The sequence below is a fragment of the Talpa occidentalis genome, unplaced genomic scaffold, assembly GCF_014898055.3.
Source record: "Talpa occidentalis isolate TD23 unplaced genomic scaffold, MPIMG_talOcc4v2.1 talOcc4.9, whole genome shotgun sequence".
Lineage (NCBI taxonomy): Eukaryota > Metazoa > Chordata > Mammalia > Eulipotyphla > Talpidae > Talpa > Talpa occidentalis.
This window is the reverse complement of record NW_023605305.1, coordinates 26,354,307-26,366,455: the sequence shown is the minus strand read 5'-3', so window position 1 is coordinate 26,366,455 and position 12,149 is coordinate 26,354,307. Positions and strand designations below refer to the sequence as shown.

The window sequence follows — 12,149 nt, the reverse complement described above, 5'->3', positions numbered from 1 at the left end:
ACTTTTCATGTATTAACTCATATATACTCAAATATTAACATACATGACCTGGACACCTCCATGAGTAATCCCAATCTCTTTTTTTTAAGATTTTTTTTAATGCAAACAAGAACTGCTGTGTAAATTGTATGAGTTTATCTTTTTTGATTACTGAATAATATTCCATTGTGTATATGTACCACATCTTCTTGATCTAGTCATCTATTTTTGGGCATTTGGGTGGTTTCCATAGTTTAGCTATTGTAAATAGTGCTGCAATAAAAATAGGGGTGCAGATGCCCTTTGGAATTAATGTCCTTTCGGTAAATACCTAGGAGTGGAATTGCTGCATCGTATGGAAGCTCCATCTTTAGCAGGTTGAGGAATCTCCACATAGCTTTCCTTGTGCAAAAAATGAAAAATGATGTAAAAAATATATTAAATAAATAAATAATAATAAAAAGAACTGCCATGTAGGCCAGAGGTGTAGGGGGTGAGAGGATTCATCAGAGACAGAGTGGGGAACAGAACAGGTGGATCCACTGAAATATACTGCTAAGGGGAGCAGCAGGCAAGATAGGAGAGTTCTGCTGCACCATGTGGGTAGCTCCCTGGCAAGGATTTGAACTCATGTCGCAGTAGCTGGCGATAGCTTGAGAGCACAGAGACTCAACCCCTGCACCACCAGGGAGGCCTGGGAGGCCCATTGTTATCCCCACTTTAAAGACGGGAAAAGTGGGGCCTCCCTGGTGGCCTACAGGTTAAGTCTCAGTGCTATCATCGTTATAGCCTGTGCTCAATCCCTGGCCAGGGAGCTGACCCAAAGGCTGACCCACATAGCGCAGCAGACCTCTCCTGTCTTGCCTGCTGCTCTCCTCAGCCGTGTATTTCAGTAGATCTGCCTGTTCTGCTCCCCACTCTGTCTTTGGTGAATTCTCTCACACATACCCCCAACACCTCTGGCCTGTCCCCCAGTTCTGGTATGCATAAATAAATAAATCTTTAAAAAAGAGAAAGAAAGAAACATGATAGGAAAAGAGAGTAGAGAAAAGGCTCAAAACTGAATTCTTGGAGGTTAAAGGAATGGAAAATGCTTGACCTGGAGAGAAGTCGTTTTGTTCATGCAACTGCCAAGTACACACATAAGCCTCTCCTTTAGGACAGGGCTATGCAAGGTGCTGGGGATATAGAAATAAGCCAGACGACATAGCCTCTGTCCCTGTGGAACCTAAAACGTGTAGGATGGCCACGGATGGGAAGAGAATGGTCTGTTCTTTGCGGCTCCAGAAGACAGAGCTGGATTGTTGTGTGGAAGCCTCAGTGGGCAGATTTCTTCCCTAAGGAGGAAGAACTTGCCAGCAGACAGAGAGAGAGCTTCTAGAAGGACAAGCTGCCTCAGGGAGTCAGTGAGCTCCCTGTCATAGGGGGAAAGATGGTTCCGCAAGGATAGGGAAGAGGGGCTGTAGTAGTCAGCTTGAGCTGCCATAACAAAGTAATATATGTGGGGTTGCTTTTTTATTTATCATAGTTAAAGAGTCTGGCAAGTTCATTTGGTTTCTAGCGAGTGTTCTCTTCCTGACTTGCGGGTGCATGGGAAGAAAGTGTCCTTGTTATAAGGGCACCTATTATTCTATTCTTTAGGGCTCCAATCTCATGACCTGATCTAATCCCCCCACACACATCTGGCCTGTACCACAGTTCTTGTATGCATAAATAAATAAATCTTTAAAAAAAAAAAGTAGAGACAATTGCATCTCATTAAATCTGAGGAAAATGACAATTAAACAGCTCAGAAATCCCTCAAATTCAACCTATCCAAAGCCAGACTCATGAGTGTATCTTCCTCCCTCCCATTCCCCATCCCCCACTCCCAAAAATCTATTCTTTTGCCTCAATAGCATCACCATTCAAGTGCAAGGGCAAGCAAGGAACCTAGGGATTATTTCAATACACTCAGGCAATGGTGCACCAAACACTACCCATTTCGCCTCTTCCATCTTCTCTGTTCCCTCCTCTCCATCTTGATCATCACCATCATGGCCCAAAACTCCTCCATCACTTCCCCCACTGTAGCAATTGTGTCCTAACACCCGACTATGGCCATGTCAGTGCATGCATTTCACCATCATGCTATAGCCAGAGGGATACTTTTGGAAAGCAAGTACGATCATGTAATCCCCACCCCACTTAAAATACATAGGCAAAGATTAAAATCCATAATACCACCTCCAAGGCCTGTGAGGACTGGCCTCTCCTCTCCTCTCCAGTCCCCTTCACCCCTTGTCCCCTTGACTTGCACCCCAATGGCCTCTTTTTAGTCACTTGAACTGCTATCCTCTCCATCCCAGAGTTTTGCACAGGCTGTTCCTAGTCTAAAATTCCCTTCCTGTTCATGCTTCAGACCTTGACTTAACAATCAGTTCCTCGGGGAAGCTCACCCTGTTTTCTCTAAGTTAGTTATCTTGCTGTACCATCACTTAGCATGCTGCACCTCACATGGTAACATGTGCCACAGTGTGCCTAGATTCTCTGTGCCTGTTGACCTTACATAATTACTTCCCTTACTAAATTCCTAGACAAGGGGTTGGATCCATCTTTGCTCTCTATGGTGTCCTCAGTGCCTGCGTCATGGACCTAGTCCCCAGCGATAGTAGTAAATAGGTGTTAAGTCAACGAGCACGTAGTAAGAACCCACTGTGTGCCATGCCTTCTGTATATGTAGCTGCATTTAAATCCTCACAATAACTTTGCCAACCTGAGTCATCCTTTATTTGAGAAGTACTTGTGCCTGAAAGTGCTCTGTTGATCTAAGACCTTGCCATCAGAGCACTTCCAACCAAGGGGAAGCAAGGAGGAACACCATGCCAGGTCCCTGGTGCCAACTCAAGGAGGCTCAGGATGGGAGGTAGCACTATAACCTTCCACCTCAGCTTAAAAGGACACCATCTGGGGCCTCCCCGGTGGCGCAGCGGTTGAGCGCTGGGTTGCGATGCTGCCCGCGGCCTCTACGGTGCTGGTTCGATCCCCGGCTGCTCCCCGGCCACCAGAGGAGGGTCCCACATGGCGTGCAGACCTCTCCTGCCGCCCGCTGCTCCCCTCAGCAGTGTACTTTGTTCCTTCTGCCTGCTCTGCTCCCTGCTCTGGCTCTGGTGAATTCTCTCACCCTCCGCGTTTCTGACTATACCCAGTGCATGTACAAACAAACAAACAAATAAATAAATAAAAATACATGCCTCTTAAAAAAAAAAAACATTCTTTAAAAAAAAAAAAAAGAAAGGACACCATCTGGTCTTCGGGTGATTTGTTGGGGACAACCTATGTCACTCATTGCCCTTTCCCCAGGACGCAGTGTGGAAGCACAGGGTGAGCGGGGACCAGACTGGCAGGGCTAGTTGCCCACAGGCTCTGGGCAGAATCAATCCAGTTCAAAACCAACTAGAACCTAGAATCCTTGTGACTGGAGCTCCCTGGGCTTAAGGCTCCCTTGTTGCTCTGCCATAAGCAGGGAGGCACGTGAGCTGAGGCAGGCTGTGCTAAGGGTGACGTTCTAAGGAAGGCTCCCCTAGGCTGGCCAAGCAACAGAATGGCCATCTGAGTGGTGGGATGGGCATTTGCCCAGCTGGGCCTCTCTGTAGAGGACCCACTTGTGCCATCCTGGCTTCCTTTGCAGATCCATTACTCATACCTCTACTCAAGAGATAACCAAACAGACAAGGTTTTGCAAATTATTTATAACCCATCTCAGACCGTTCCTTTTGGATTATCACCCTTGGATGTCAATGTAGTGTTAAAATGCCTTGTTTCTAAATGCTGACTCAGAATTTTGGTACTTAACTCAGTGTGAACTGGCAGCAGAGTTTGCACACCAACATTATCTGTAGACCATACTTGCAATGCCCTGAAATAAAGGACCCATACTAGGCTAAGATCTGCAAGTGAGGTGGATGGTGAGTGGGAGAGAATTGAGAATGGAAACAGGCCACTGGTCTGCCCTGGAGGAACACAGGCTCCAGAAAAGGACACTGGGGTTCAAATTCTGCCATGCCAGAAACTGGTTCTGACAAGGCTCTCTGTGTTGAGCCACACTTCCTCATCTGGAAAATGTGGGTCTCTACTAAGAAGAGGTCTATTCCTTTCTACACAGTGTCTGGACAAAGATAGCATCTGACTTTAATGTCAGATGTTGAAGGTTTGGGTGGGACTGACCCTAACCCTTGGCAGCAGGACTGAGTATATAACTAGCTAGCAGGTTCACCCTAATCCTTTGATTGGTCCAGAAACCAGCACATCCTCAAACTGAGCCACTTCAGATCTGTCTTGGCTCCCATGCTGGATTTCTTAACTAAGAGAAACTCTTTTTCTGCTGGCATTGATGAGCACAAAGAAAGCCTTTCTAAAAATAAAGCCGAATTAGAAGGAAACTGAGCCAAAAGTTGGAGAGAAGTGTTCCTGGAGATGGTGTTTGAGCACCTGGATCCAGATGAGCCTGAAGCAGGACTGACTTTTGAAGCTTTCATAAGGGATTATTCAGTCTTTAATTCTTGAGTCAGATTGAATTTAATTTTGTTGCTTGCCATGACAAAAATTTTAATATACTAGAATAAGATGTAGTAACATATGAAAACCTGCATGGTATCTGATAGAGGAAACATGCAATAAATGGAGGCAATCCTCACCACAGAGTATTTATTGAGTATATATTACATATTATATGTGGGCTTATGGCCATAAATCAGATATAATATCTGTCCTCAAGAAGTTCCCAGTCTATGAAGGGATATGAATCAAAGAGACCCAATTCCTGTAAAAACCAGGGTAAAACCCATCAGGTTCAGCAAAATAGGACTAACTAATTGCTGCAGAGGGTGGGAGAGGCCAGCTAGGGACACTGTCAGAGCTTCCACCATCCCTCCTCAACTTTTTCCAGTCACTGTCTGGTCAGAATCAATCAGTTCTCTGCCTCCTCTCTGACTGGTTAGAATCCATCAGTTCTCTGCCTCCTCTCTGACCTCCTTGCTGACACAAGCATCCAGAGTGGGGAAGGTCAAAGGATGCAATTTGAAGTCAAAGGCAGGGCCAGTATGTGATTTTGGATAAGTCTCCAGAGACTTATCCAGAGACTTATCCAAAGACTTATCGCTGAGGTCCAGCCTCAGCGTTCTCATCTGTCAAATGGGGATGCTGTCTGTCTCTGACTCTCACAGTTCTCAAGCGCTCAGTGCAGTCATGAGCAAACGTGACTCAGAAGCTTCAAGTGATGGGCATTCACCCAGGGCTGGTGCTGCCTTTTACTGATTCCCCTGAGATCAGCAATCACCAGATCAGTTGTATGCAGGAACACATAGCGTAGAGAAAGTGCTTTATTAAAAAGACAGGGAGGCTCCATCATGGGAGTCGACATCTGCCAGAATAAGCACCCAAAGGTTCAGCACAAGCAGCCCAAGAACCAGGACATGTACCTGAGGCGCTTGGTCAAGCTATACAGGTTTCTGGCCAAATGAGCCAACTCCACCTTCAACCAAGTTGTGCTAAAATGGCTGTTCATGAGTCCAAGCAACTGGCCACCCTGTCCCTTTCCCAAATGATCTGGAGAATGAAGCTCCCTGGCAGCTTCATGATTATTGGGCTATAATGCACAACCTGTCCCTCCAAGAGGTGCCCAAACTGAAAGTGTGCATTCTGCAACCGAGCAGCTGTTCCCAGCGGCATCCTCAAGGTCAAGGGTGAAATCCTAACCTTCTACCAGCTGGCCCTGGATTCCTCCAGGGGCTGTGGCACCAAGGGCTACTCTCTGTCCTGTAAAGGGGGAGAGGTATGTGGGGGTTTCAGCAAATCCTCAGCCATCCCTCACAGCCACACCAAGATGTACATGCGCTCCAAGAGCCAGATGTTCCAGAGCACCAGAACTAACCCAGGATCTTGCCTTAATATGAAAAAGATTGTGAAGCTGTCCATAGCCTCTGCAGCACAGTTTCAATTCCCGGCCGGCCAGGAAGATTCCCACATGGTGCAGCAGACCTCTCCTGCCTTGCCTGCTGCTCCCCTCAGCAATGCTTTCGGTCTGTCTACCTGTTCTGCTCCTTACTCTGTCTCTGGTGAATCCTCTCATCATCCTGTGTCTCTAGCCTGTACCCCAGTTCTTGTATAAATAAATAAATCTTAAAAAAAAAAACTTAAAAAAAAAAGAAAAAGATTATGGATGCTGACCTAAAATAAAATAAAATCCAGTCTCCACTATTAGCTATTGCCCATGGTCCAGTCTCTAAGTCCTTGTTTCTCCAGTGATCAGATGGGATGACAGCACCTACCTGCTAGTAGAGCATGATAATAGTGACAATATAGATAAACCACGTGACATGTATAGGGGCTTTTAAATTGACCTAGTTAAAACTTTTTGAAGGTGCCCAGGACAAGTTTTCAGGTCTGTTCAGTGTACAGTGTTCCTCTTTGGATGCTTTCTGAGTAAGGGGCATCCTAGAGGTGCTCCTCCTCCTTGCCTGAGACACACCATCCCTAGATATCCTCCTCCTTTCCCCTTCTCCCCTTCAGATCCAACGCATGGCCAAATCCTGTCCATTCAACCTCTGCCACATCCTTTCATCAGGCTTCTCCTCCTCCAGCGCCTCCTTCCCTCTGCCCTGCTGCGTAACCAACACTCTGCACCTGCTATGTCCTAGCCCCATTCGCTCCGTCACAGTGACTCCCCCACAGAACCTTCTGGGTCTGGCAGGAGCGCTGCTCTAAGTTCAGCAACCTCCCCCATGGCCCATTGCCTGACAAAGAGCAAATGTCTAGTAGGGACTGGGGCCTGCCATGAGCCTTTCCTTCTCAACTTTCCATTCAATAACAGGGGCTGTGGGTAAAACCTGCACCCTTTACCCCTCCTAAAAGTCACCTACAGATGTCAGGGAGAGTTCCTGCACACCCCAGGGGCTCCCTACCTGTCTTCCTGGGGCCTTCTGTGGCAAGAAGCTGGCTCACCCTCTAGGCAGGATTTGGTGGACAAATGCTGCAGCATCCTTGCCCTTCAGGGGGATGATTCTGGAATGAGTTCTATAGCATCTCCCAGGGGTCTCCAGGGGGGCTGAGCCCCAGTTATCCAAGGGGTAACTTGTTCATCTCCTAGTGGCTTTCCTCCTTCTCGACCCTCCTCCCCACTCCTTCACTCTGCTTCCTGGCACATTCTCCACAGGACTAGCCCCTAAATTTTTTTTTTTTTAAAGATTTATTTATTTATTTATACAAGCACTGGGTACAGTCAGAAGCACGGGAGGGTGAGAGAATTCACCAGACAGAGTGGGGAACAGAACAGGCAGACTGACAAAATACACTGCTGAGGGGAGCAGCGAGCACGGCAGGAGAGGTCTGCGCGCCATGTGGGACCCTCACGGTGGCCTGGGATGGAACCGGTGCTGCAGAGGCTGTGGGCAGCTTCCCAGCCCAGCACTCAACTGCTGCGCCACCAGGGGAGGCCCTGCCCTGAAATTCTTGATTCAACATCTGCTCTGCAGGGTTCCCCTGGTGGGACAGTTACAAAGTTCAGGTATCATCAGTCCCTTCCGTGTGCACCCTTAGTGAAAGCCAACTTAAACATTAAACTAGATGCCCCACGTTTTCGTGCTTCCATGTCTTTGTTCTTCTGTGCCTGTTACCTGGAAGTCCTTGCTTACGCACCTGGCAACTCTTATCTATTTTTCAAGAACCAGCTCAGGTTCCATTTATTTCACGATAAGCTCAAAGACTAATCTCTCCCTTTGAACTCCCAGAGCTGTCTATCACTTCCTCCCATGACCAGAACTATACCTTATCACCTCCCGAACAGCTCCTGCGCTGGGATCTTAAACTCCAGAGTCCCAGGCGACCACAGGCCCCTCTCACTCAGGGGCATCTGCTCTAGGCTTATCAGACCTCCACTCCCCACCACCTCTCCAGGCCAGACCTCCCCTACAAGCTCCAAGGTCTTTCCCCCAAATGCTAGTCTCTCACCCTTCCATCCCTCCGATTGTGCTATGCCCAGGTTCTCCATCAGCCTTCCCAGATTCATCTCTACCAGCCAGTGGACTGAGAAAAAGTGCTTAGTGGTTAAGGGCACCCACAGGAATCACCAAGCTTGGAATCCTGCCTCTACCACATATTTGCTGTGCAACTTTGGGCAAATTACGTAAGGTTGGGTAGGCAGATTCTTCAACTATAAAAGAGAAAAATAATAAACTACTAGGGTAGAGGGTTCAATTTTTATTTTATTTTATTTTATTTTTTTATAAGATTTATTTATTTATACAAGCACTGGGTACAGTCAGAAGCGCAGGAGGGTGAGAGAATTCACCAGAGCCAGAGCAGGGAGCAGAGCAGGCAGAAGGACCGAAGTACACTGCTGAGGGGAGCAGCGGGTGGCAGGAGAGGTCTGCGCGCCATGTGGGACCCTCCTCTGGTGGCCGGGGAGCAGCTGGGGATCGAACCGGTGCTGCAGAGGCCATGGGCAGCTTCACAACCCAGCGCTCAACCGCTGCGCCACCGGGGAAGCCCGGGTTCAATTTTTAAATGCCAAAGACATGGCATTCCCCTGGTCATGTTGACCTTGCTTTCGTTACCAGATGTCCACTTCTTTGAGTGGGCAGGAGGAATTAAATGAAATAAAGCATGTGAGGCACTTAGAACCATGCTGGGCACAGGGTAGGCACTCCATAATGGTTGATTGCTACTATTATTAGATCCTTGGGCTGCCGTGTCAAATTACCACAAACTAGGTGGCTTTAAACAACAGAAATGTATTATCTCACAGTTCTGGCAGCCAGAAGCCTGAAATTAAGGTGTCAGCAGAGTTGGCTCTTGATTCATGCCTCTCTTAGCTTCTGGTCGCTGCCGGCCATCCTTGGGGTTCCTGATTTATAGCTGTATGACCACCCTCTCTCGCGTGCACATGGCCTTCCTGCTGTGTCCCTGTCTCCGCTCTCCCTTTGACTTTGTCAGAAAGACACTTGTCCTTGTATTTAAATAGATACAGGATGATCTCATCTTGAGATTCTTCATTACATCTGCAAAGACCCTTTCCCTAAATAAGTTCACATGCACAGGTTCCAAGGGTCAGGCCTTAGAAGTGTGATAGGGGAGGTATGTGGGGTCTGGGCAGCCTTCAGCCCATGACAGTGACCATTACAAAGCATTTCAGCTGAGAAGTGGGAGTGGAAGCAGATTGCAAAGAACTAAGAGACAAAGGGGAGATAAAGAAATGCAGATAATTATTTGAAAGGCTTGATTAAGAAGGAATTCCGACAAGAGGGAGCTGAAGGGGGGATAAGTAGAAGAGGAATTTTTGTTCCTGTTTAATACTTGAGTCTCTTGCTGGGGTTGGGGTGGAGGATGATCCAGAAGGGGGACGCCATGAAAAATACAGAAAAGGGGGTGCAGGAGCAGTGGAGTAAGCGCAGACTCCAGGGCAAGGCTGCCCTTAATAAATTAGGACTGAACAGATGACTCAGTAAATTTCAGGACGTGCCAGCCACATGCTGACAGAGGGCCACGGAACAAGTCAGAGCAGAGATATTGTTGGAGGAGTAAAGGGTGAGCCAAGGAGCCACCAAAGACAAGAGAAAACATAACCAGCCCAGCCTCTGAAAGAGCCTGAGGTTTAACCAGGCTGAGTCAGAGATCATCCAGTGGGCAGCTTATAAAACACTCTCTAGTTTCTCATCTGAAGCTCCAAATACTGCTGGAGGGCAGGTGAAATTATGATGTCCCTTGGGTAGAAGAAGAAACCAAGACCCAGAAAAGCTTTGGCATTTCTGATGAACACACAGATAGTTGAGGTTACCTAAGAACACACAGAGCCCCCAGGTATGGAGGCCAGGAGCACAGGGGAGGTCTGGGCAATGCTACCTGCAGCAGGAAGAAAGGTCATTGAGGTTCCACCCGAAGCAAGGACTTATACTGTGCTCACACCCCCCTTTTGCCCTCTCCTTCTGGGTTCCTATGAGATCAAGCTCCCTGGTTTTTTACAGCCTGGATCTCTCTCAAGCCCCTTTCCAGAACTCCAATTTTTTTCCAACCCTTTATAGATCCAAAAGTCAATTCACTTTATACCTACTCCCCCATCCCTCCAAATGACTCTTCTTCCTATGTTCCTGACCACCGGCTACAAACTAGCCTTGCCTCCCTCCACCCCCCCTCCCTCCCCCCCCCCAGCCTTTACCAACTGCTGTCTATTCTGCCTCCCAAATACCTCAAGACCTTGTCCATTCTCTCCATCCCAGACCTTGTCAACAAGGTCTTCTGCCTTTTGGTCTCTGCAGGTGATCCTCCAAACTGCTACACCAGTCTTCCTTATTACAAAGATGATGTTCTTGCTCATCCATTTAACAATCTCTGCTGGCTTTCTCACCTCCGCTGGGTAAAGCACAAACTAGCATCCAGATCCCTTTATGATCTGCCCTGCCAGATTCTCTAGGTGCATCAGCTGTGCTTATATCCCAGCCTTTAGTCACACATACAACTTTCCATTTTCAAATGTTTCTCACTTCTCTATAGATTGTTCTTATTAGCTGGAAAGCCCTTTCTCCCACCACTGTCTGACCAAAGCCAACTCAGGCTCCTGCAAGAAGCTTCCTCTCCCTCCTTCCCATGGAGCTAGCCCCTGCATATGACTTTCCTCCACTGCTTTCACCACACTTCTCATACTCCAGGATGATTGTTTACCTGCCTGTCTACCCACAAGATGGGACAGCCATCCCCTGGTTCCCAGGGTAGAGCTCCAACGCTGACACGTGCTCTGGATTAGATTCCTTCCTGAGCTGGACTGGACTGAATTGTCACCGTGTGTACTAATTTATCATGTTCAGAGCTTTCTTACTCATTGCTCCATTATCTCCACTCTTCTCCATGACACATAGTCCACTGAAAATATCCTCAGACAAATAAGTGCCCCCGCCCCGTCTGTGATTTACTTGGTATATATTCCCTCAACTGGTTTTACTTGGTCAAAGTTTATATTTGCATGTGTGGCTTTTATTAAACATTGCCAAATAGATCTCTACAAAGATTGTGCTGATTCACTCACTCCTGAGTGTGTGCATGGTTCCCTGCAACACTGCCAGCACTGGAGCTTACTGTTTTAGTCGTAATGCTCTGTAACGGCCATGGGGAGGCCTCTTCCTTTAGGAAGAGGCAGTTATGATAGAGTGTGATGATGCCACGGCAGAGTGTAGCAGAGGGGACGATGGGAGCCCAGGATGGAGAGGAGGTGGGGTCTAATCCAGGTTGTGGTACTCAAGGAGAACTTTCTAAAGAAGATGACATCGGGCCTCCCCGGTGGCGTAGCGGTTGAGCACTGGGTTGCGAAGCCGCCCGTGGCCTCTGCAGCACCAGTTCGATCCCTGGTCCCCAGTCCCAGATCGCCGGGCAAGGCTCCCACATGGCGTGCAGACCTCTCCTGCCGCCCGCTGCTCCCCTCAGCAGTGTACTTCGGTCTTTCTGCCTACTCTGCTCCCTGCTCTGGCTCTGGTGAATTCTCTCACCCTCCTGTGCCTCTGACTGTACCCAGTGCTTGTATAAATAAATAAACAAATCTTTAAAAAAAAAAAAGAAGATGACATCAACATTGGACCTACAAGTCGGCCTTGCCAGTTGCCTTGAGTCTTCCATAACTTTGATGTCTGCATTGGCTTTCCCATCTCTTCATCCACCTACTGTTGTGATGTTCCCAAGCCCCAGGGGTAGTAAATCACAACAGTTCAATAGGAGTCGATATTTTTTTCCAATCTCACACATAGGGAAACAGACACACAGGGACATGCCGCTAGTGAGTGAAAGGTTTGGCTTGGCGCAGTAAAGAAAAGGAGAGCCAGGCTAAATTTCTCAAAAGGAGGGAAAGTTTATTGCACCCCGGGCGGACCTCACAGACCCAAGGCGGGGGTCAGTGGAGTCTTGCACGTTGTTAGGGGGAAGCAGGGTTTTATAGGGCGAGGAGAGGTCAGGTGGGTAGTTGGGGTCGTAGGCGGGAAAAGTTTGTAGGGCAGGTAGAGGTTCTTTGTCTGAGAAGAGACTCGTAGGGGGAGGGGGGGTCCCTGCCTGAATCCTCCAGGCAGGTATCCGCATTCCTGCCCCCCCAGGTGGACTTCCGGGTAGGCTTTTGCATTCCGGCCTGCTGCATGGACCTTTCAGTGAGGAGCAGAACT

General features: G+C 48.1%; 1 pseudogene; it reads left to right on the top strand.

Moving 5' to 3' along the window:
- The first annotated feature begins 5,366 nt into the window (after positions 1-5,366).
- On the top strand, positions 5,367-6,723 carry LOC119236740 (ribosomal protein L18-like; annotated as a pseudogene).
- The last annotated feature ends 5,426 nt before the right edge of the window (positions 6,724-12,149 follow it).